The sequence below is a fragment of the Populus nigra genome, chromosome 5 (genome assembly GCF_951802175.1).
Source record: "Populus nigra chromosome 5, ddPopNigr1.1, whole genome shotgun sequence".
Classification (NCBI taxonomy): Eukaryota; Viridiplantae; Streptophyta; class Magnoliopsida; order Malpighiales; family Salicaceae; genus Populus; species Populus nigra.
Window position 1 is genome coordinate 10,000,319 of NC_084856.1, and position 27,696 is coordinate 10,028,014.

A 27,696-nucleotide genomic window follows, 5' to 3' on the forward strand; every position below is an offset into this window, starting at 1 on the left:
AAGGTATATATGAATCATATTAACCTATTAAAAACTTAAATACACACAACATAATTAAAAAATAATAATCATTGCTTAAAAAAGGCTAAATAAGCACACACAAAAAACATAGAGAAGGGTTGTATTAATGAAAATATAAATTTAAGAATGATTTTTTAAAAAAATATGAAAGTATTAATTAAAAAAAAAGAAAGAAACATGCCACACTATGCACCTAGCCTATAAGAAAAGGGCCCATGCATGAGCTGTTAATTTTTTAAAAAAGCTGATGGAGTTGAGAACATGTCATCCACCCCAATTTTCTTTGAAAAAAAATAAAACAGACGATGCGTTGTGTGAAATTACTTAGATTCTACCCACTGTGGTGAGTAGAAAATTAGAGTTCTTGTGTTTTTTATTAGAAACCCAATTTTCAACCCATTTTAACTCGAAACACTTAGAAAAAAAAACCCTAAACACCTCTATAAATGTCTATAAAACATCTAAAATTTATAAAAATATAAAATCAACTCGAAACAAAAACTCTTCCCGAGCTTAGATCTAATTTTTCAAGCAATTATAAGGCTTAAAAATGCCTAAGTGGAACCCTTCTCACTTAATGCAATCCGTTAGTACCGAGATAGATAATTTTGGTGGGCAAAATCATTGTAAACGCTGACTTTCTCTCTCTAACCAGAAACTAAAATATAAGAAAACTAAAGTTTTGGACCAAAATTAAATCTGAGACGTTCAAAGGGACCTAAATTATATTATTTGTAAGGCTTAAGGACTAAAATGTATTTTTTAAAATTTGGACATATCACCCATTTCAGCTACCCTTTTCATTTAGAGCCTTCTTCTTTCTATGTTGTCTTTGCCTAAGAAATCGTAAGCAATTGACCTTCACCCATTTTAACAGCAATCTATGAGTGTGTGAACATTGCAACACAATGTTTTGTCTAGAGTAAAAAAACCGCATGCTCTAATGTTAACGACAACTAAAAATAAAACTGGAAAAATCAAGAGACATATATACTTGATATTTAATCTTGTAAGAAGAAACATTTAACTGGTTATGTTTATTGAATTTATTTATTAAAATTAATTGTTTTTCAATGAAACGATAATAGAAATAGATACATATATATTGACACGACCAAAGAGTTGATGTTTTCTCCCAAATGTAGGAGTGTCGAAGTAATAAATAACCCGGCAAGCCCGGAGTCGAACCACAGGGAGGTTAACTGTATAAACTACAAATAAAAAAAATAAATAATAATAGAAAAAAAGTTGAAAAGAGTTTTGAGATGCGATATTGATATAAGAATTAAACAAGGATAAAATAATTATCAAGGTTAGAAAATCCACTAATGGTATTTCAAACAAGTATAGTATAAACTCTTTTTATTATTGTTGTAACCAGAAAATTAGGCCAACAATTGTTTTTGCCTAAAAAACTTAATTCGTAACTTATTTCAACCCAAAAACACCTCGCCAACATCCTTAGAACACTTACAAACGAACCCATTAACTCAAAATACCCAAAAAAGTTTCCAAAACTCGAAATCAAACTGAGTTAGTTTTGACTTCCTTAGCTTGATTTGTATTTAAGGTAATGTTAAGACTCTAAAAACTACTATCAAGTCCCTCCCATCGCATAGAACCTATGGACATTAAGAAAAACTATTTTAGTAGTAAAAAATGACGTGAATGATGATTTTCTCTTTCATCCGATGATCTGTAATAAAAGTGAATTTTGAAAATCTAAAGGGATTTAATTGTATAAATTATGTTATTTTTTTAAGATTGAGGACTTAAGTGTATTTTTTATGAAATCTCTGGCATGCCACTAATATTCGACATACTTTTCATTTCAATCCTTTTATTTTTATTTTTATTCTTTTCTAAAAAACTAAAAATAATTAGTTTTAAATTAAAATTAAATCAAAAAAGAGTTTTTGAGGATGAAAATGAATTATTATAAAATATAGTGAATCCATTGTATTTTATGTGTGTATAAAAAATGCTAAAATATAGTAATTCATCCTGATATTTTTGTGTATTTTATAATAATGATTTTTAGTTTTGTTTTTAATTTAATTTGAATTTTAAAAATTCTTTGGGAATGATTTTTAGTTTTGTTTTTAATTTAATTTGAATTTAAAAAATTGTTTGGAAATGTGGTTGTAATTATTTTTTAAAATATTTTTTACTTAGAAATATATCAAAATAATATTTTTTATTTTTTAAAAATTATTTTTGATATTAATGCATAAAAATAATTTAAAAATATTAAAAATATATTAATTTAAAATAAAAAAATAAAAACAAATTTAATTTTTTTTAAAATGTTTTTAAAATCCAAAAACAAGCATTAAGGTAATATATTCAATCACACGTTTTTAAATAGGAGAAATGTTCTTACTTACTAGCTACAAAGCTCAAACACACGCTCTTTTTAATAGTTTGGAAGTCCCCTTTGCCATCAGGATTAGACACCAGACCAAAACAAAAACAGATTAACGCGTGCTATCCATTTTCTAAATTGGCACGTGAATCACGAATCCCAATTCTAACACTTTAAGCCTTCCCCTCTAATTGGTGTATTATTTTCTCTTTGTAAAATTTCGGTCTCTCTTTCAGTCGATCTTCGATACAGGTGAAAAACCCTTGAAGCCTGAAACGTGACTGTGTCCGCAAAAAATCTCTCTAATTAACTGACTCAGTTGTTGACTCACTCGCTGTTGATCGCGATCTCTCCCGCTCGCTACGATGAAGAACTATTTCAAAGAAGAAGAAGACGAGATAGCTGAATTAGCAGCTGGTCACTTATTAGGCAAGTTCTAAAACCCTAGCCTCGACAATGCGGCCATTTTAAAGTACCAGTTTCTCGAGTGCGGTCACTTTTGAAAGAAAATTATAGTAATAATCATGTAACTGAAGAAGAAATTAGTTATGCTATGGTGCAAAATATTTTAAATTGGGAGTTAAAAATTTTTGCGTTAGTAAAATTATGTTTTGGGTGATTAATTTTAGGTTTAAGATCACTGATCCTCTTATCTGTGTTTCCAGTCACCCAGGAATGTGATATTCCTAAAAACGAAACCTCTAGTATAGTTTGTGTAGATGCTGATGCTATTGACTGTGATAATGCCGATGCTCTTGTTCGGCCCCGAACTGTTGGAGAGGACTTAACCACTGAAGAAGGAAATTCTGCTGCTCCCCATTTAACTTCTTTAAGTCATGAACACGACCCTTGTTTTCCGGTAGATGGTTTTGAATCGAAAATGATTTTTAGTGAACACGTGACAAGAATTTCATGCCATGAAGCTCCTTTACTTGGGGAAAGCCAATTAAACTGTGGTCTTAGAGATGGTCCTCCGTCCAGTGTATGTTGGCTTCTCCTGTCCTCTGGGTTATGTTTTTCAGTTATGAGATTGAGTATGAAGTCTCGTTTTGCTTTGTTTGAAAATTTTGCAGGCTGAGCTTGTTGATGAACACATGCAGGAGTGTTCTCCATCAAGCCCCACTCCTGATATTGCAGATGCTGGTGGTATTTTCTCATGATATTCTTTTCCTGGATATTGTGGGCATTCAAGTGAAAACTTAACTGTGTTTTTCTGCATGATTACAGTTATTTTAAATGACCTCACACCAACCAATTGTTTCAGCTACTCAGAAATGGTACAAAATTTCCCCTGTCATGAATTAATCAAGTTTATACTGAATTACAAATGAGACAGATTGTTATTTTCTTAATTTTAAAGATCCTCTGTTTGTTATCCTTGCATATTATACCTGCTTCAAGGTGTTCAGTAACTGAAGTTGCTTAGCAGTTGCAGGTTTTCTTATTTTACTCTGTTCTTAAACGGCTGTCTGGGTCTTTATTCTTGTGTTATTTTTCTTGAATTAGCTAATATGTGCTCTGTCCTCCTAATACCTGGACTCCTATTTTGAGTTTTATTTGTTTCTCAAGTGTCTTGAAATCTGAGGGGTTAACTTGTTTAGCTGCTATTGGTAGACATTACAAAGCTTTCTCCGTGGCTACTGCTTGACTTGTGTCCATTCCACCTTTTTGAACCTGTACCCAGGTTTTGTTTCTCCTTCTACTTGTTAAGCTATGCTAATTGCATTCTGGAGGGATTACTAACCAGTTCATATTGAAGTTGAACCTCAGATATGTGCTTCATGTTTCAAAATCAATCTTTCAATCTGTTTCATTTTTGGCTTGGTGGGGATAAATATTTTTCCTACTTGATTTATGTATATTGTTCAGTGAGCAAGATGGCTACTATTCAGTTGTATACATTTTTTCAGAAAGAAAAGCTTCAAGATTACTAATTAAGTGTTTTTTGTGCAATTTGCAGAGTGACATTGGTATTGTTGTTGATTATGTTGTATACCGGGGTAAATATTGTACTGGGTGTCTAGTGACATTTTCTTACAGTGGCATTAGAATTAATGGTACAACTGCTCATGGAGATGAAGGAACCTTTAGCTTCGAAACAGGAATTGATGAAATTGTTAGTATTGAGTCTCAGAATATTCAAAGAGTAAGTTCTAGCAACCTTATGGGATTATAACTTGTGATATTTAAGCATGCTTATTAAGTTGTATTTATCATGTGTTCAGTTTGAAACTGTAATGATTAAGCTTTACATACTTTCAAAGGATGCAGTACAAGCTGATAACACACAAGGCATGTCAGGTTAGTCGCCTTGAAGTGGTATAGTGCTTGCATATTATTGTTCTCTTATTTTTGTAATTCGTATAACTCCGAGTCGCAACATTTTCATATGCTGTATCATTTGATTCCTAATGCACATGGAAATTCACGTCAACAGCGAAAAGTATTGAAAAGTTCCCCAGCTAATTGCAACCTGTGCTGACCTCCCAGTTCCCCCCTCAAGTTTTATGCAAACATTCATCTTTCTTTTTTTCTGATATTTTAGACATATTACGCACAAATGCTATAATTGCAAATTTGCAAAATTGGTGATATATATACAGTGGAATTGCCAAAATATTGAACTCATCAATCTGATAAGTTCCATATTGCTTTTTAGTATGATTATATCATACAAGACTAAAGTTCTTTACACTATTTCTTACCAATGGTGAGCTCGTAAGAAGTTTTGATTAGAAATACTGAATATGAAGCAATGTTAGCATTGAAATTTCTGCTGAAGAAAATTTTTTATTAGCTTCAATATTTAATCTGGTTGGTTTCTAGAAGATACCTTTGCTTTTATTATTTGGATCTAAGTCTCTTAATTTACTTATGTAATTTGTCTGTGTAGGTGTTGAGGAGTTGGAGGTTGTGGTTGTTGAGCCAAATTGGTCTAGGAAATGGGAAGAGATTACATCTCTGAATGTTAAGTACTCAGCTCTACTGAGCGTTATACATGAGTAAGTTCTCTGAATTGCCTGCATGTGATGTCATTTATTACAATTTAGCTTTCATATAATTTGCCATGCTTCATACTTAAATTGCTTTTGGAGGTTTTCCAGTGCCTCCAATTAACATATGATTTACCCATTAAATAAGTTCTTTTGCTTTCCATTTGGTGCCAGTTGTTACTGGCTAAAAACGTGCTTGTTGTATGGCCACAACTCTTAGGATTTTTGCATCCTGTTGGTATGCTAAGAATTACTTTGTTCAAAAGGTTGAGGAAGGCTGGCTTGGAAGTGTCTTCTCTCTCTCAATTTTTTTTTGTGAATTTTTGTTATTGCCCTATGTTTTCTTATCATTTAACTCTTCTTGCTTGTTCTTTTATCCATTTGCTTGTAGCATGGATATTGCAATGAATGGAGTAGACTCACTTCAACAGAGGCACTATTTCCCCAGGTGTGATAACCCCCTAGGTGTTGGGCAATGACATGTATTTCTTGATTCTCTAGCAATCTAACCTCTTTATCTGCTAGTTCTAATTTCCTTAGTGGTTTCACATCTCCATGTTCTCTACTTGTGGATCAAATTGCATGAACTGAAGGTCAAATTAATGTCTTTTTAAGGTAAATTAGGTAGTACAGTTCTTGATCTTTCCTATCATCTCAAGATTCAGTCAAAACAAATTCATCTTTGGTTTAGTGGGATGGATTTTGTTTCTATTGCTGGTAGACATATTAGTCTTGATCGTTAAAGCAGTAGATTAGTGGCGCTTGGGCTTAAGTGTTCTTCTTTTCTTTCACAATGTAAACATTTATTATTGTTCAAGAGGATTTAAATGCAAGCTCTTCCCAGAAGCCTCCAAATGAAGTGTTCTTTGAGATATATATGTTACTATGAAAACACTGTAAGAAAAATTTGATGGATTTTTCTTACTGAGTTCATCCACTTTGCCAGAATGTGCTCTTACACGAAGATTCAAGATTTCTATAATTGTAGTATTTATTTATGTGCTTGTAGTGGTGTGTATATCCATTGATTTTTAATCTTTAGAGAAGAGGATCTGTGCTTCTTTTGTACAATTGGGGTATGTAAATTTTTTGCTGATAGTACAAAAAGATGGTGTAGTTGTAAAAATACATCACATCTGCACGAGTGTATGATCTATGGTATAGTAAGTTTCTGAATAATCTAGGCATTTTGCAGTTTTGATTCAGAGTTTGAAGATGTTATCTATCCAAAAGAGGACTCGGATGCAGTTTCTATTAGTAAGAGAGATGTTGATCTATTACAACCAGAGACTTTCATCAATGATACAATCATTGACTTTTACATTAAGTAGGTTTATTTACTTGCAGCAATTTTTTCTTTTAGTTTCAACATTTTATTTGCATACAACAATTTTTTCTTTTAGTTTCGACCAGTCAATTTCTAGTAGTTAGGATGTAAAGGTTGTCACATAACTTGTTTCTGTGAGGTAATTCTGAAAGAAGAGGGGATTGATTATTTATATTTGCAAATCCATTACTATTTGAAAATTCCACATCTGTTTTAATTTATTATGGGTTACATTTAAATGTGCATTTAAAGGAAATCAAATGATTGGGTGGCAGGTATTTGAAGAATCAGATTCCATCTGAGGAGAAGCAAAGATACCATTTTTTCAATAGCTTTTTCTTTAGGAAGCTTGCTGATCTTGACAAAGATCCATCCAATGTGAAAGATGGCAAAGCTGCTTTTTTACGTGTCCATAAATGGACCAGAAAAGTGGATATGTTTGGAAAAGACTACATTTTCATTCCTGTAAACTTCAAGTAAGAAAATAGTTAAACAACCTCTCTTTTTTACATTGTGATTTTATAAATCCTTAGCTGGTGTAACTTGTATGCATGTTTTAATTACAGTCTTCACTGGAGTTTATTAGTAATATGCCATCCGGGTGAAATAGCTGGTGTGAAAGGTTAGTTCTTGGTGGATTGCATGATGTTGAGTGGTCATCAGCCTTGTGTTTATATATTTGCATCATATTTCAGATGAAGAGACAGAAATATCTGTCAAAGTACCATGTATATTGCACATGGATCCTATCAAAGGAACTCATGCAGGTCTCAAAAATCTTGTTCAAAGGTATAGATTAACTTGATTGTACCTTTTGTTTGACAACATATCTGCACATGTATATTTTTAGACACGCCATGATGGGGAATAAGATGGATAACAATGGGAATTGGCATTTGATTATTGAAGGAATTTTTAGTAATCCTACAAATTTAAATTCCTAAATAATCAAATACTAATTCCCAAGTTCTCATTGTTGTCCATCTTCAGTCCCCATCAGACTGGGTGACATGTTGCTTCAATTTGTCTTGCAAATGCCGAAGGTAGTTGTATGCCAATCTTTTATCTAAATTGCTATCAATGTCAGATGTGTTCTGTCAGGTTAGTACAGTTTGAGCAGAGCCATGGAATGATATATAATGATAAGTACTTACTGAAATTGCAAAATATTTCCTTGTTAAGTGCTTTAAGGGCTGGGCTATTCCTGTTGTTGATTATAGCATTCAACACATCAAACAAAGCTAATTTTCTTGCCCAACCGAGTCAGTCACACGTGGCAAAACCATAATGCTGCTGTGTTATTTTTTTTTCATCCATCATCTTAGTCATGTGTAACAATACAAGTTTTAAGGGCTGGGCTTTTCATCTTGTTGATTATAGCATTCAACTCATCAAACAAAGCTAATTTTCTTGCCCACACGAGTCAGTCACACATGGCTAAACCATAATGCTGCGGTGTTATTTTTTTTTCATCCATCATCTTAGTCATGTATAACACAATACAAGTTTTATGGCAAACCTTTTCTTGTTATCGTCTATTATCCCTTTCCTTGACAACCTGCAATTTATTTTATAATTTTCTGAAAGCAACCTCTTGTTATTTGTATGTCACTTTCATGCACTGAAATGACAGTTATTTATGGGAAGAGTGGAAAGAGAGGCAGAAGGGCTCATCTGAAGACATGTCTTCAAAATTCTTGAATTTGCGGTTTGTCCCACTTGAGGTATTTGCCTAGTCTCAGTTAATTAATTTAACTACTCAAGAGTGGATTGCTACAGAGCTGTTCCCATAGAAGCTATCTTTAGTTTCCCAGGCACATAGAAAAGGGAAAATGTGAAGGGGGCTGATTTCACAGGTCCTATTAGCACCAACTCTTTGCACATACATTATAGATCATGATCTCCCTTTCATTTGACTTGCAAAATCAGATGAGTCCAACACTTAAGCTTATGGAACTGCTATCTAGTAAGTAGGGGAGAGTATTTCCTTGGGACAAATTTCATTCAGTTGAAGTTCTTTTCAATTTTGTGTTGCTGTATGTGATAAGATAGAGTGTGTATTTGTGCAGTAATTTGTCGCACTGTTATATTATAAGCTTTGGCATGTATGTGTTTGTCTGACGCACACTTTTGTGATCCTGGTGGGTTATTGTGATTGTTCTGACGTTTTGTTCATGGTCATGTCAGCTGCCACAGCAGGAAAATTCATTTGATTGTGGCCTGTTCCTGCTTCACTATCTGGAGCTCTTTTTGGTAGAGGCCCCAGTGAATTTTAGCCCATTCAGAATAAACGGGTTTACTAAGTTTGTAAGTTCAATCCATCAGTTGTTTCTCTGAATATTATTGTATTTCTATTTTCCCAAAGCTAGCGTTCTGCACATGGTAGAAAGGTGCATTTTGTATTCTGCAAGATAGTGAACAGAAATCTTGGCAATGCATGGGAGTTGGTTCGCTCCTAGGCCTTGGACTATGCTGTTGATAATTAATCCTTTGTTGATTTATATGTAGCAATGCAACCCCGAAGGCCTGAAATATGCATCGATTGCTTTACTTGAACATTGATGCTGTAATTGTGTATTTGTTTGTTGGGTCTTTCAGATGTTTAGTCACACAGTTACTTCCCTCCCTTTTCTTATTTTTTCCTCAAATGAACAGCTTAATGGGGATTGGTTTCCTCCTGCTGAAGCTTCTCTCAAGCGTACACTTATCCAGAAGCTAATTTCTGAGCTGCTTCAAAATTGTTCTCGGGAAGTTTCTTCTAGTGGTTGCAGCAGTGAACAACAGTCTAAATTCCATGAAATTAATGGGAAAGAATCTGGATTGGAGCTTGTTTCAGACAGATACTCTCCTGATGGAGCTTGTCGTGTTAATTTATCAAGCTCTGACCATGGTCAGGGCATTGAAATTACTCTATTGGGAGTATCACCTATAAGGAATTCTCATTGTGTTAATGATCCTGGCTTGGTTCTCAGGGAATTTTTTGATCTGGAAGTGGCTGCTGGATCATTACTTGCACAGTGTCCATCCTTTGACCAGCCATCGTCTTATCACCACCTTAATGGTACTAGGTCACAGATAGAGGTATTGGCACTATCTATTATTCTAGCTAATTGTTTTTTGAGTATGTGATTTATAATGCTTTGTTTTTGCCAGTTGAAAGACAAAAAGAGGTCTTACCAACAGTCTCTTGTCATCTTATATGCATGACATATTTTCGGTTTTTCAGCAGGATGATACCAAAACTGGTGAGCAGTTTGTGTATTTCCCTTCTGGAGAAACTGTTTTTCAGCAAGTTGCAGGAATAACACCTCAAGATGGTTCTATATCATGTTCTTTTAAAGGTTTTGGAGCTGATGATTCTTGGAATCCAGGGATTTCTTTGCAAGCAGATGACAATGATTCATCTTCAGAAACATCAGACTGTGCCTCTGATGATTCAGATGTTGGAATCATTGAAAATTTTCCAGCTAAGGAAGATGCAGGTATTTATCAGAAAGAGAAATTTGATCAACGAAAATCTCCTTTGATGGAAAATGTAGGGTGTTTGACCGTAAGCCTTGCTTCTGCCTCTGGCGAGATGCTTGAGAATTCTGCCTTTGGAGGTATACGGAACCTTAGAAGTACTGAGGACATTGACAAGATTCATGATGGCAATGAGCATGTTAGCCTTGCATATTGTCAGGGAAATTTCTCAGCATCACTGCAAGAAGACCCCAACTTGGTAGAGATTGTGTTGAATCAAGATTTGGAGAAGGCAAAGGTCACTCGGGATAATATGCAAGCAATTGAAGGTATACATAACCTTGAAGGTATTGATGACACTGACAGGATTCGCTATGACAAAGAAAATGGCAACATTGCCACTTGTCAGGAAAAATTCCCTGCATCATTGCAAGAAGACCACGCTTTGGTAGAGAATGGATTGGATCAAGATTTGCAGAAGACTGAGGTCATTGAGAATGATATGCAAACGATTGGTGATGATGTGATGATGGTAGACTCAGATGAACAGCAAGCTGCAAAGAGGCCCAGGCGTACCTCCTGGTGAAATTGAGGGAGGAATCACCAGAAGCCTGTCGAAGGATCTGCATTTGTAATTTAGGCTGGAGTAGGAGTCCCCCCCTTATTTTGTTTACATAATAATGTGTTGGGATCTCACTAGATGTTGATGTACCATTCTGTGAACAATAACTGTCGGACGGCTGTAGGAAAATTGTCTAGGTGCAGTTTGTCTTGGTGATTAGTGATTAGTAAAGGTTTTATCTTATTACCTACCATCCCAGATATATAATCAAACAGATCGATAGATGCGGACATTGTTGCCTGAATTGAATACATGCCGCAATTGTTGCTTGTTGCCTGATATGGGTGCAATGAACTCTGCTACTCGGAATATTTTTGAACTTGATGCCTCTCTGTTTCTTTATACTCTGCTATGAGTATTGCATGAAAAGTTTTTCTCATACAGAACTGGAAATTATTTAAGGTCTTGATTGTTTTATTTGAAGTATTATTTTTGGGTGGAAAATATTTTTTAAAAGTTGCAAAAAAAACTTTTGAAAATATTTTTTTAATTTATCAATTATATTAAATTTGATTTTCAATCTTTTAATTCTTATATATTTTATTTTGATTTTTTTATAGTTTTTTAATTGAAAATTTTTATTTTATTTTATTTATTTGAAATAATTTATGAAATTATATATTTTTTTTAATTTTATAATCTTGTAATTTTTAACTGGGATTTGATTTTTATTATTTTAATATTTATTTATTTTATTTAAAATAATTTATAAAATTATATTTTTTTTAATTTCATCTTTCAATTTTTTTTATTTTTTAGATTTGATTTTTATTATTTTAATAAATTTAAAAATAAAAATAAAATATTAATAAATTATTTTTCAAAAAAAAAATTTATTTAACCTAATTTTTATAACATTACTAAACATAAAAAAAAATCTATTTTTTATAAATTTATTTCTCATAAAAACTATTCTTTAAAAAAAAAAACAATTACTACGGTAGCTAAGTGTAGAGTTGCTTATGTAACTGAATCTTGTTGCAATTGCAGCTAACCAGTGAGGAGAGAAATTACACCGGACGTAACCAACGAGAGCAAAGAAATTACATCGGAGACATTGTAGTTGCAACAAGTTGGATTGTTGATGTTCAAGCATGAACTCTCTATTATATTTATTATTATATCTCCAAATTAGACTAGCTAAAGTTAAACGGGCTAGATCGTATCAGGTTCGATAAAATGAGAGTATATCTTCCATATGTAAATACACGAGTTTCTAGATTATTATTTTTTAAAAAATAAATGTAAATGGGTAAAACAGGGTTTGTAGAGAAATTCAACATGAATATCCCAGTTTGAACATACGGTTTACTCAAATTCCAATAGGATCATATGCTTTTAGTACTGTACTCCGAAGAAACAAAGCTTGATTGAACTCGTATATTTACTCCATGGATATGAATAGATTTGCTCATGGTAAAATTTCATACTGGTAGGTTTAATGAATTTTCTCTCTTCGATGAATAGTCCAGCTTTTGGGTTTTATTAAATGTAATTAATGAATAACAATCGGGTAATATCATAACATATTGAGTCAGCCAAACCATGATATGCAAGTCGTGAGTTGGCTTCTGTATCAACAGTAAGCGATTACGAACACTTTTTAGTGATGATCAATGATGGGCCGTGTATGTAAATTATGATTTACAATGAAGAACACATATCATAGACGAGTTGCAGCATGGACACACCCCCCCACCTCTAATTCAACTAAAAAACGAATATCGATAAATGCATTCAGTGATGATCAATGATGGACCGTGTATGTAAATTATGATTTACAATGAAGAACACATGTCATAGACAAGTTGCACCCCCCCTCTAATTCAATTAAAAAAATGAATACTGATAAATGCATTTAGTGATGATCAATGATGGGCTGTGTATGTAAATTATGATTTACAATGAAGAACACATGTCATACACGAGTTGCAGCATGGACACCCCCCCTCTAATTCAACTAAAAAAATGAATACAAACCATCTATGAGGTGGTCCAGTGGTAAGAGCTTGGAACCAAAAGGTTTGCTCCCTCTGTGGTCTCAAGTTCGAGCTTTGTGGTTGCTTATATGATGGCCACTGGAGGTTTACATAGTCGTTAACTTCAGGGCCCATGGGATTAGTCGAGGTGCGCACAAGCTGACCCGGACACTCATGTTAAACTAAAAAAAAATGAATACCGATAAATGCATTAAGTGATGATCAATGATGGGCTGTGTATGTAAATTATGATTTACAATGAAGAACACATGTCATAGACGAGTTGCAGCATGGACACCCCCCCCCCCCTCTAATTCAACTAAAAAAATAAATATCAATAAATGCATTAAGTGATGATCAATACCCCTTGGAAATTGGAGTTCATTCCTCCACTACTCCTAGGGAATCAGCTAATAAACAGCAGCATCAGTGATCGAGAATGTGTTAAGGTTTCTTAACAAATGAAGAAGAAGATGAGATCAAGAATAGAAGATTTTAGCGGAGAAGAGTCAAGGAAGAAGAAATGAGACTGAATTGGCTGTAATCTGATTATATTCAATATGATTCCTGCCATCTGCTTTTATAGTAATTGTAAAAACTACTAACTGATTACTCTAACTGTTGTAACAAACTCTATTAACTGACTTGATGCTAACTAACTAACAGAATCTTAACAACCATCAGTAGGTTGCGTGCTACAGACGCTATTATTCCTGCACTTCCTGCATTCTTCTTCTTTTCCTATAATGCATCCAATTCTGTCATCCAGGGACGTAACAGTACCCTGTCATCGAAAAGATTCCTGACCCAAGAATCTACAGTTACAATTCAAGGATCAATACTGAATTCTGAAAATTGCAACTGTATCTCTGTCAATTCCTCCCACGTTGCATCTTCAAGAAACGGATTTGACCACTGAACTAAGCCTGCTAACACGACTGTATTCCTTCATAAGTTTCCTCTCTAATACTGTGACTGGATACACCTTAACTCTTCCTTCTTCATCTACGATCGGCAGAGCTTGAGAAACGATGACCACCTTCCCCACTTTTTTTCTTAATAACGAAACATGGAACACAGAATGCACGACACTCCCCTCTGGCAGTTTAAGCTTGTATGCTACAGCTCCATTCAATGACTTGGTAAGGGATATAATACCTAGGATTTAGCTTGTAATTCTTCCTGTACATGACACTGCCCTGCCTGTAAGGTTGAAACTTCAGGAAAACCCAATCTCCTATCAGGAATGTCCTTTCTGAACGTCTCTTTTCTGCCACCTGTTTCATTCGATTCCTTGCCCCCTCCAGTAGCCCTTTGATTAACTGATCCATATTAATCCTTCTCTGCGTCCATTCTTCCATAGCAGCTACTTGAGTAGCCTCAGTAAGCACCATCTCCCTTGTTGGGGGTTTATATCCATATAAAGCTTGGAATGGGGACATGTTGATAGCCGAATGGAAGCTACTATTGTACCACCATTGTGCTGTTGACATCCACTGGTACCACTTCCTTGAACAGTGCATAGTGATACACCTTAAGTTAGTCTCTAGGCACTGATTTATCCTCTCGATCTGCCCATCCGTTTGAGGGTGATATACAGTACTTAGTAACAACTTAACACCTAGGTGCTTGAACAACTCTCTCCAAAACAAGTTTGTGAAAATCTTATCCCTGTCAGTTAATATCGTGGCAGGCAAGCCATGAAACTTGTAAATATGATCCAAGAAAGACTTGTCCACCTCTTGAGCTGTGAAGGGATGGGCTAATGTGATAAAATGCCCATACTTTATAAAGCGATCAACAATGACCATAATAATATCCTTGCCTTTTGATTTTGAAAGTCCTTCTATGAAGTCCATGGTAATATCCTGCCAAGGACCATGTGGAGCTGGAAGAGGTTGTAACAATTCAGGATAACGCACCCTTTCGGCCTTGGCTTGTTTACAAATGTCACAATGTTGAACTAGTTGGAGCACCAATTTCTTCATGGAAAGCCAGTAGAAGTGAGCCTTAAGTCGCCTATATGTATTCTGGATCCCAGCATGCCCTCCAATTTAGGAATCATGGGTAGACTTGACGAGTTCTTCCCTTAATAACCCTGCAGCTCCTATAACAATTCTCCCTTTATACTTCACCACTCTGTCAATATATGTAAATCTGGAAGATTATGCAGCATCTACCAACTTACTCCTTATTATATCCTGTAGCATGGCATCGTCTTTGTAAGAGTCATAAATTTGGTCATGCCAAGAGGGAACTATTTGTGTTATGGCGGTGAGCCTACCCCCTGCCATTTCCTTCCCTTGACAACCTACATCACTCTGCATAATCCTCCTTGATAAGGCATATGCAACCTTGTTCTCCTTCCCTTTCCTGTACCTGATCCGATAGTTTAACCCCAACAACTTAGTCAGCCCCTTCTTTTGAATATAAGTGTGAATTTTTTGATCAAGTAAGTATGCTAGACTTTCATGGTCAGTTTGTATGACAAATTGATCTTGTTCCAAGTAATGCCTCCACTTGTCTACTACCATCAGGATAGCAAAGTATTCTTTCTCGTAGATAGACAACCCCAAATGTTTTACTCCCACGGCCTTGCTAAAAAATGCCCTTGATGAGCTCAAATTTTAATGTATATTGGATGATATTTATTTTTTAAATATTGATTCCGTGACATATTGAATGTTATTTTTTTTTAATTTTAAGACAACGATATATTGAATCAACTCGGGTTAACTTATTAAATCTGTGATCTGGATCATGAGATCATAATAACCCTATAGAAAATAAATCAAAAGAAATTATGAAAGTCAATTGTTAATCAATTTAATGTTGAATGATGAAATTGAAAAAAAAAAATTAAATTAAAAAAGAAAAAAACAACTACTTAAATCAACCCGAGTTAACATGCCAAATTTGCAACTTAAGTCAAGCGATCAGGATAGCCCTATAGAAAACAAATATTTTTTTTTTTTATAAAATCCAGTTTCTAACCAATCCAATGTAACTTTTCATAAAAAACAAATAAAAAATTTAAAAGCTCCATTTTTAACTTGGAAAAGCTACATGCTCTCTTTATTTATGTAAAGGGTTATTGTTTTCTTTTTATTTTAAAAAAAGGTTCAATATTCTAGAGTTCTCACTAGTAAATCCTCAAATTAGTCAATTTGAACTTGCAAACAAGCATAAAATTCATCATCAACAATATATGAACCCCTTATTAGGGTCAATTCATATAAAGGTAATGGTTTGCAATCCATACCTAAATACAAAATCATTGTTTAACTTTGACCAAAAAAGAAAGGGTAGCCAAAAGTTTCTTATTGGGCTTTGAAGTGGTCTTGGATAATTGAATTAGTCAAAAATCTTTTAATGACATCACTATTTGTTAAAATAGTGTTGAAATATGGATGACCTTATACTTTTACAAATTCTACATTGTTGGTACCTATTGGACCTTACACTTATCTGTATATGAGAAAGCCTATTAAAAATTCATTTCCATGATTTCCTTTTTAGAAGGATGTGGAAACCTACTTAGCAATGGAAATAAGAAATTATGAATCCATGGTTATCCTAGGGCATATACTAAAGAAGAAAATGCTTATATTATGAGAAGCATTCTAGCTTGTAGGGATCTTTACGAGTTGGTGAAATATCTAGTATAAAGGAACAATTAGTGTTTTTACAAACCTTGCAATCTTCACTTTGTAGAAAGGCAACTAAAATTTATACAATATATTCCTCTCTTAATATACTATGCCACAAATAAAGCTCGTTTAGACTAAATCACCTTTGAGAGTCTAAAAGAGGTAGAAGATGTAATGATGCAAACATCTTCTAAGATATGTTAAAATCATATTTGAATAATTTGCAACTTGACCCAACAAAAACCTACTTTAGAGAACCAAAGTTATATGCAATAATCACTCCTACCTTAAATCTATAAAGAGACATAAACAAGTAGTATAAAATTACAACAAAGTTGATAAATCATTCGAAAAGTTTGTAAGTTTAATCAAGAGTTTAGAATGAGAATCACTCAACTATATAAAATATAGCAAGAGTATCAATTTCTTTATTAAATTATTTTTTTTTCAAAAAGTTTTTACAAGAGAGTATTTATACTATAAAGAATTCTAAGTCTAAAAGGATATCCCTAATGAATATGGATAAATATAATAAATAATAATAATAATTCAATGAGCCCAAATTTAAATAAAGATCCTAATATCTCTAAAACTCCTAACAATAAATAAAATATAAATAAAACAATAGCTCAACTAATTTAAATAAAACTGACTAAAGTCGTTTTCATAATTTGATGGCAGAGTTGAAGCCCGACTTCAAATGCATAATACTATCATGTATTAAAAAATTAGAAGGCATGCCATATATCAATGGAAATATATGGATGTCTACTTTTCAATGCAACACATTAGACTTAGCTTGTTTACATGTCATGCACCTATCACAAATTTTTTGCACATCTCTTTTCATGTTTAGGCAATAAAAATATTCATGTAAAATTTCTAAAGTCTTAGTAATCCTAAAGTGACCCATTAATCTGTGACACGACAAAAGAGTTGATGTATTTTTCCAAGTGTAGGAGTGTCAAAATAATAAATAATCCGGCAAGACTAGGGTCGAACTACATGGAGGAAGAAATAGATAATAAAAGAAAAGGATTTGAAGAGAGCTTTGGGATGTGATATTGATATAAGGATTAAATAAGGATAAAATAATTGTCAAGGTAAGAGGATCCACTAATGGTATTTCAAACAAGTATAGTATAAACTTTTTTTATTACTCAATTGGAAACTACACACAAAGGAGGTTCCAATTGGATTATAAATTGTTAACATGATTACATTAGTTATCTTATTCGAATAATGCTAATACTTGTAAATGTTGTTAGGTATTCATGATTATAACTTATGTCAACAACAAATCAAGTTCCTTTTGCAGCATAGGTGTCGATTATACCATATGGTTGGGCTATGAAAGTGCCAAGTATTTGTTGTCCCAAGGGTTATATAACATAAATCTATATTAACCATTTAACAAGCAAAGTATTAAAAGTGAATAAGATAACAAATATAAAACATGTTAGTATCAAACATTAAAGTCCTTGTTGAGTTTATACTATACTTATTCTTACACCATTAGTGTAACCTTTTCACATTGACATAATAAAGTTAGCTAAACATAATGAAAGAGAGAAACATAAATAAACAAGATAAGAACATAAATAAGATATAAGTTAACTAAGTAAAGGAAAGGAAATGAAAAGTATAAACAAGAGATTAATATAAACAAAACTTAAGCATTACAAAAATATAAAGAGAAAGAGCAAGAATATGATCTTGATCTGAAAACCAAGATGCCTAAATGTATGGCAAATGCCTCCTTTTATAGGCCAAAATTCAGAACTATTGATTTGATGACTAATTATTGAGTGGGTGGCTACCTTTTGACTTGATAACAATCCTTATTTTCTTGTTTGCAGAAAACGTCATTGCTAACATCAGGATTCGAACAGATAGTCGTCATGAAAGTTCTGGGAAATTATCTTAGCTTTCTAACAAAAAACAAATCGGTGCATTTGGACTTCTAGAACTTGAGATATGGGCTCAACACTGAATAGTGTCTGGGCTGCAGGACAGATTATGATTTCTCTTTTATTGCTAAGATTTGGACTTCCAAACAGCAGAATTGAGTCTTGGACTCTCATGAATGTTTTAGGCCTATGTCTTAGCTTTCTATCAATATAAACCAAATTGAAATCCAAGATCTACAGCTCTAGAAATGACTCAATGACTAAATAGTGTTCTAGTTTGGACTGAACCAATATTTCTTTTCTAAGCTTAACCCTCTCTTTGTCTTCTCAATTTCAATAATTGAACTCATCAATCAGTCCTTTAATTTATGTTATAGGCCTGCATTTAAAATGAGTATTTACCATAAATTAAAGCTATCTTATATTATCAGACTTGTTATTATAAAACATGCTTAAGTTAGGGAATTATTGATACTTTAAGTGCAAAATGATGATATAAAATCTTGATAAAAATGCACTTTTAAGTACTAATCAATCTGCCACCATGAGTTTTCAAAAGAATATATCTGCTATATTCGTTGCATCATCAATTTTATAGTAAGATCTGAAATGTGTCATCTTAGAAAATCTATCAACAATAAAAATATTGTGAAATATCAACCTAAGGTAAATCAAAAATAAAATCCATAGAAATATCAACCTAAGGTTCTTTAGGAACATGTGAAGGTGTATATAACCCATGAGACATCACATTAGACTTAGCTTGTTTACATGTCATTCACCTATCATAAATTTTTTGCGCATCTCTTTTCATGTTAAGCCAATAAAAATATTCATGTAAAACTTCTAAAGTCTTAATAATCCCAAAGTGACCCATTAATCTGCCACCATGAGCTTTCCTTATAAGCAATTCACGCATTGAATAATTAGACACATAATCTTTTATCTTTAAATAAAAACCAATCATGCCTAAAAAATTCATTAGTTACTGTAAGTTCATATTGGAAATAAATTTTACTAAAATCAATATCACTAGGATATAATTTTTTCACATATTCAAGTCTTAAAAGTCTAGTATTCAAAGTATTAAGAAGAAAATACATTCACAATAATGTATCTATAACTATATTCTTCTTACCTTGCTTGTATTTGAAAACATATGCGAATGTCTCAATAAATTTCACCCACTTGACATGTATACAATTCAACTTACCTTGACTTTTCAAGTGCCTCAAAGATTGGTTATCGATATGAATCACAAACTCCTAAGGCCAAAAGTAATGTTGCTAAGTCTCCAAAGCTAATGCATACAACTTTTTATCATTTGTTGGGTAGTTTAGAGTTTTACTATTAAGCTTTTCATTGAAATAGGCTATAGGTATTTTATCTTGCATTAAAACAGCTTTAATACCTATACTTAAAGCATCACATTCAATATCAAAAGTTCTTGTAAAGTTAGGCAAAGCAAGTAATGGGAAAGAAATAAGCTCTTTTTTTTTAAATAAATGAAAAGCTTTCTCTTGTTCAATTGCCCATTTAAAAATTATTGTCGTCTTTATAATTTTAGTTAATAGAGTAGCAATTGTACTAAAATCTTTCACAAATCTTTTATAGAAACTAGTCAATTCATGAAAACTTCTTACCTCACTTACCTTTTTAGGTGTAGGCCACTCTTTTATAGCCTTAACCTTAGCCTCACCCATCTCAACACCTTTTTCATTAACAACATATCTAAGAAAGACAATATTTTCCATGCAAAAGTCATACTTCTTTAAATTAGCATACAAAATTTCCTTTCTAAGCACATCAAATACTTGTCTTAAATTATATATATGCTCATATAATCATTTATTGTAAATCAATATATCATCAAAATAAACCAATATAAACCTACCAATGAATGCACACAATATATGGTTCATCAATCTTAAAAAAGTACTAGGCGTATCAGTAAGTTTAAGAGGTATAACTAAACACTTATAGAAACCACCTTGAGTTTTAAAAGAAGTTTTCCATTCATCACATTCTTTCATTCTAATATGATGATATCCACTTTTAAGATCAATTATAGAAAACAAACAAGATCCATGCAATTGATCAAGCATATCATCTAATCTAAGGATATGATGTCTATACTTTATCATTATTTTATTGATTGCTCTACAATCAACATACATTCTCCAAGTACCATCTTTTTTAGGTATTGAAAGTACCAGAAAAACACATGGACTCATATTCTCTTGAATGTACCTCTTGAACATTAAATCCACCACTTGCTTTTGAAGCTCCTTTGTTTTCTTATTGTTACTTCTATAGGTTGGTCTAATAGGAATAACCAAACCTGGTACTAGATCAATTTGATATTCAATTCCTCTAGTAGATGACAATCCACTTAGAATCTCATCAAGAAATACATCTTTAAATTCCTGTAACAAAGAAACACAAACACTAAGAACACTTGAATCAAGTTTGTTAGTGTTAAAATATACCTCCTTATACAAGAGTAAAATCATAGGCATATTAGAAAAATAAGCATGTGTAAGATCACAAGTGTTTCCTCACTTTTTCTACACACTCTTCTTTTCTCATCATTTCTTTCTTCTTTCCACTCATTTTCTTTCCACACTTGGCCTTCTGTTTTTTTTTTGCCCAAAGCTTTTAAATTTGTTTTTAATAGCCAAAACTTTACCCTTTGGTGTTTCACACTCATGACTCACCTTATTTTCACTCAACCTAACATCCTCACTATTATTTAGTGACAAGGCCTATTCGATTTCTTCTTCTCTTTTCAACTGCAACTAATCTTCACACACTTGTTTATATGACAACGGTGCAAGTGTATATGTTTTCCCATCATTTTCTAGTGTATACCTATTTTTAGAACCATCATGCTTGACTTTCCAATCAAATTGCCCAGGTCTCTTTAACAATAGGCGTGCAACATGCATAGGAACAACATCACATAAAATCTCATCCTTATATCTCTATACTAAGAATGAGATTAAAACATGTTTAGTCACCTTAACTTCTTCACACTCATTCAACCATTGAAACTTATATGGTGTAGCATGTTTAGTAGTAGTTAAGTTCAGCTTTCTAACCAAAGTTATGCTAGAAACATTATTACAACTATTGTCACACGTATGCGGCGTCGCGACGAATGCGTCTTAATGCGAACCCTAGCGGAATTGAATGGAATTCGCGAACCCAAGATCTATATAACCCAAGTTTGCTGAAATTAGGATGAACTTATCACAATGAAAGACATGCTCCAAGGCAACAAGACTATAAACCAACCCAATCACAACGCCTACACCCGGAGACGAGCAAAACGAGTATAAATTTATAACAAAGATTGGTCAATTCTTTGAAGAGTTTAAAGTTCAATGAAGAACCAAGATTGACAACCAAAAAGTCAGCAAAAATTAAAATAATATTAGCTAAAAAAAAGTGTGCTGAAAATTATTCTCAAGAATATTTATACCTCAAGCCAAAAACCTAGTTTCCCTAATGGGTCACATATAAAGCCAATTTAAATAATAATCAACCCAAGCTAAAACTAGCCCAAACTAATTAAAATAAATAAAATAAACAAGTTTAAAACCCAAACAAGTGTTTACTCACAAAATAAAGAAAGTTTAATAACCCAACTAATTTAATAAGACAAGTTTGGTTATTTCTGCATTCTGTTTGGCAGCAGCAAAACTCAATTTCAAACGGATGGTTATCTCTCATCTTAAATAATTAGAAGGTGTGCTATATACCATTGGAAAGGTATGGAAGTCTAGTTTGCAGCCCAACTAGAATCACCTCAAAATTTGACCTGTAACTCCAGTTATGATAAAAAAAGGTAGATAAAAGTCAAACTATCTGATTCTAGTCTTCTTCTCCCAAATGATCTTGGTTCCACCAACAAGCTCCTCTTGAACATGAATAAGATTAATCATGGCTTGCTCCTCATTGTTTAATATCCTTTTGAAGTCCACCTTAGCCCATGTATCTTGAAGAAGTCCATTGAAAGCCTCTTTGAACCTCTTAGCTCTAAGCCTTGTAAATGGACCAACCGGAACCTACAATGGATCCTTTGGTGTTTGGATCACATCATCTCCTCTCTCCTCAAAAGGATTCGACCTAGAATCATCACCTATATCAAACAAATAAAGATCAATGACATTGAAAGTAACATTAACACTATACTCACCTGGCAGATCCAGTTTGTAGGCATTATCATTAATCTTTTCTATGTTTTGAAAATGACCATCTCCTCGAGGCATCAACTTTGATCTTTTTTGTTCAGGGAACCTTTCCTTCCTCATATGCATCCAAACCCAATCACCTAGTTCAAACCTCACCAATTTCTATCCTTTATTAGCCTTGTGTGCATATTGTTCATTTTTTTTCTCTATTTGTTGCCGAATCTTTGCATGTAAATCCTTCACCACATGTGCTTTTTGAGTATCATCAAGACTAACCCTTTCATCCACAAATAAAGGAATCAAATCTAATGGTGTCAAAGGATTAAACCCATAAACAATCTCAAATGGTGAATAATTAGTAGTAGAATGCACACTTTAATTATATGCAAATTCAATAAATGGCAAACAATCTTCCTAATTTTTTAGATTCTTTTGAATGATTGCCCTTAACAACGCAGTTAAAGTTTGGTTTAAAACTTCATTTTTGCCATCTGTTTATGGATGAAAAGTAGTAGAATATTAAAGTTTAATCCCTAACTTGCCAAAACATTCCAAAAGTAACTTAAAAACTTAACATCTCGATCAGACACAATTCTCCTAAGAACACCATGTAGCCAAATGACCTCTTCAAAGAATAAGTCAGCTATATTTGTTGCATCATCAGTTTTATAGCAAGTAATGAAATCTATCATCTTAGAAAATCTATCAACAACAACAAATATAGTCTTTTCCTTTCCTAGACCTAGGTTAACCTAAAATAAAATCCATAGAAACATCAACCCAAGCTTCCTTAAGAACAGGTAAAGGTGTGTATAACCCATGAGGCATTACTCTAGACTTAGCTTGTCTACATGTTATGCACCTATGACAAATTCTTTGCACATCTCTTTTCATGTTAAGTGATGCAACCATATTATTCAATAGTTTCACCGACATTTAACTAGTGTTTTGCCTATGTTTTATATATAAAATGCCTTGATATTCTTTTTTTATGTTTTGAAGGCACTTTTGGATGAAAGATGCAAAAAGGAGTAAATTAGAGATAATTGGCAGATTTGACCTTCAGTCGATGTTTTGTGCAGAGCGTGAGCTCTAGAGGTTGAAATGAAGTGATTCCAGTGGCATTAAAAAGGTAACATCCATACCTTTCTGGAAATCTAAGGCAAGAAAATAAAATAAGGAAGAGCATGAAATCGCAGCCTTCAAAGTCAAATCTCGCAATCTGCCAGTGTTGACCTTCGGCCATTCCAACTTCAATATCTGAAGCTACAGAAGTCCAATTGATGCAAACTCAATTGTTTTGGATTCATGACTCAAAGTTATATAAACGCTCCAAATTTCAGCCAAAAAAGATGTCATACGAGGGAGATATGATTTTTCAAAGATGACATCTGAATTCTGCCAGCAAACAGGTTTCGTGAAGAAACGAGTCCAAATTACGTTCCGAAACATCTAAACCGATATCCAAGTTTTTATTTCAGCAATTTAGCTCCTTTAAGTCAAAGCTTGAAGATTTCATGCAAGACTATTTCTCCTTTTTTTAGGAAAATAGTTATTGAAGTACTTAAATGTAAACAGTCTACTTAATGGAGGACTATTTTGTAAAATAGAGACCTAGGGTTTCCTAGGATATAAAAAGAATGAGAGAAGAGAAGGGGGGCGACAACCAAGAAGAGAAAAATGTCCCCTTCCTCTAAGAAACCCTAAATTATGCATTCTTTCTTCTTTTTGATTAGTTGTTCAACAAGCATGCAAGGCTAAACACTTTTTCTTGGTTGCAAGGACACGGAAACCTTCGGATTTCAAGAACTGTGAGATTTATTTTACCTTTTCTTTTCAGTTTATATGATGAATATGTTTGTTCTCCTATGCTTATTTTTTCTATGATTGTTTATTTTAATTGCTAGAGCGGACTCCAAGTTATTATTGTAGACAATCTATTGCTAAGTTTGATATCAAAACCGGAGTTGTGGTATATGAACTTGTGAAGCAACTGAGTTTAATAATTGTGGCAGATCTACGTTATTAATCTTAGGGAGAACATTCAATCAAATCAAACATAGACTGCGGACAATTATGTTTTCTTGATTAATCAACTTATCTAGTTCTTAAGGCTGCCATTAAATTAAATTACTAGTGTTGACACTATGGTTGTTTGATGGTTAGGGTTAGTGACACGACCAAAAGATTGATGTCTTTTCCCAAGTGCAGGAGTGTCGAAGTAATAAATAACCCGGCAAGGCCGGGGTCGAACCACAGGGAGGTTAATTGTATAAATTATAGATAACAATAATACAAAAGTAACAATAACAACAACAACAACAATAATAATAATAACAGTGAAGAAGAAGAGGAAGAAGTCGATGAGAACTTTGAGATGAAAGATTAACGTAAGGATTAAACAATGATAACAACAAATGTCAAGGTTAGAGGATCTACTAATGGTACTTCAAACAAGTATAGTATAAACCCTTATTATTCAATTGGAAACCACACACAAAGGAGGTTCCAATCAGATTGTTAACATGATTACATTAGTTATCTTTTTCGAATAATGCTAATACTTGTAAATGTTGTCATGCATTCATGATTATAACTTATGTTAACAACAAATCAAGTTCCTTTCATAGCTCAGGTGTCGGTTATACCATACAGTATGGGCTATGAAAGTGCCAAGTATTTGTTGTACCAAATGTTATACAACATAAATCTAGATTAACCATTTAACAAGCAAAGTATTAAAAGTGAACAAGATAACAAGTATAAAGCATGTTAGTATCCAACATTAAGGTCCATGTTAAGTTTATATTATACTTATTCTTACACCATTAGTGTACCCTTTTCACCTTGACATAATTAATTTAGCTAGACATAATGAAAGAAAGAAACATAAATAAACAAGTAAAGGAAATGAAAAGCATAAGCAAGAGATTAATATAAGCAAAACTTAAGCATTACAAAATATAAAGAGAGAGCAAAAGTATGATCTTGATCTGAAAACCAAGATGCCTAAATACATGGCAAATGCCTCCTTTTATAGGCCAAAATTCAGAACTATTGATTTGTTGACTAATTGATGAGTGGGTGGCCACATCTTGACTTGGTGACAATTCTTATCTTCTTGTCTGGCAAAAACGTCATTGATGATGTCATAATTTGAACAAACTTGAATCATGAAAGTTCTAGGAAATTGTCTCATCTTTCCAGGGTAAAAATTTGAGATCATTTGAACTTCTAGAACTCGAGATATGGGCTGAACACTGAACAGTGTCTGGGCTGCAGGACAGATTCGGACTTCTTTGTTGTTGCTACAATTTGGACTTGAAAACAGCCTTTTTAAATCTTGGGCTCCACATAAAAGTTGTAGGCCTATGTCTTATCTTTCCATCCATATAAAATGGACCTAAATCCAAGATCTACAGCTCCAGATATGATCCAATTACCGAACAGTGTTCCAGTTTGGACTGCACCAGCATCTCTTTTCTAAGTTTGGCCATCTCTTTGTCCTTTCAATTTCAGTACTTCAACTCATCAATCAATTCTTTCATTTATGTGATAGACCTGCATTTAAGATGAACATTTACCATAAATTAAAGGTATCTTATATAATTAGATATGTTATTATAAAACATGCTTTAGTTAAGGAGTTATTGATACTTTAAGTGCAAAATGATGATATAAAACCTTGATAAAAATGCACTTTTAAGTACTAATCAGTTAGTTATACAGCGGATCCGTTAACTAACCAATGTTAAGAAGAGATAAATATTCAGAATATAAATTGATGTTTCGTTTCCATGATCAGTTCTGATTACTGTAGGTGGATGTGTGCTTGTGACCAAGGTTTGTTCTCTTGATAATTTTCTGATTTTATTAAATTTTGTTTGATAGTTTTCTGTTTTCTTTTGCTTTAGCCTAGATAATGTCCAAATCCCCCCAAATTGCATATCATCTAGCATAAAAATCTGACTTGAATCTTCCTCGTGGGATCGACCCCTTGCTTGCTCTATACTATCTTGTGTGTTGTGTTTGAAGCTAGGGTAATTAATTTGTACGACCGCGACATCGCAATAAATTTTGGCGTCGTTGCGTGTTCACGTAAAACATCCAAAGTTTTAGCAATTCCAAAATGCCCCATTAAACCAACCCTATGAGCTTCCCTTACAAGCAACTCACGCATAGAACAATTAGGCACCCAAAATTTATTTTCCTTAAACAAAACTCTATCATGCCTAAAAAACCCATCCTTGGCCGAAACTTTGCACTCATCATATATAGAGCCAAAATCATTATCATTAAGATACAATTCTTTAATATACTCAAATCCTAATAATTTAGTATTCAGAGTATTAAGAAGAACATACCTTTGCGATAAGCATCGGTAACCACATTTTCCTGACCTTGCTTGTACTTCATCATGTATGGGAAAGTTTCAATAAACTCAATCCGCTTGCCATGTCGGCTATTTAGCTTACCTTGAGCCTTCAAATGTTTTAATGATTGGTGATCAGTATGTATAACAAACTCTCGGGGCCATAGATAATGTTGCCAAGTCTCCAATGCTTTCGCTGCCGTATACAACTCCTTGTCATAAGTGGGATATTTAAGAGTTGCACCATTGGGTTTCTCACTAAAATAAGCAATAGGTCGTTTCTCTTGCATTAAAACAACTCCAATACCTATTCCTAAAGCATCACATTCAATCTCAAAAGCTTTATTAAAATCAGGTAAAGATAGTAATGGTGTCGAAATTAACTTTGATTTTAACAAGCTAAATGCGCTTTCTTGTTTTTCACCCCACTTGAACCCACATATTTCTTAATGATTTCAGTCAATAGAGAGGCTATCGTATTAAAATCTTTAACAAACCTCCTATAGAAACTAGCCAAATCATGAAAACTTCTAACTTCTATTATTGATTTTGGTGTAGGCCATTCTTGAATAGCCTTAACCTTAGCCTCATCCATCTCTATACCTTTTGCACTAACAACATATCCAAGAAAAATAATTTTATCCATGCAAAAGTCACACCTTTTCAAATTAGCATATAAGGACTCTTTTCTAAGCACATCAAGAACTTGTCTCAAATGATCCATATGCTCATCCAACTCCTTACTATAAATCAAAATATCATCAAAATAGACAACTACAAACTTACCAATAAAAGCACG

General features: G+C 33.3%; 1 pseudogene; it reads left to right on the plus strand.

Moving 5' to 3' along the window:
• Positions 1 to 2,469: 2,469 nt before the first annotated feature.
• LOC133693899 (probable ubiquitin-like-specific protease 2B) lies at positions 2,470 to 11,109 on the plus strand (annotated as a pseudogene).
• Positions 11,110 to 27,696: the final 16,587 nt, after the last annotated feature.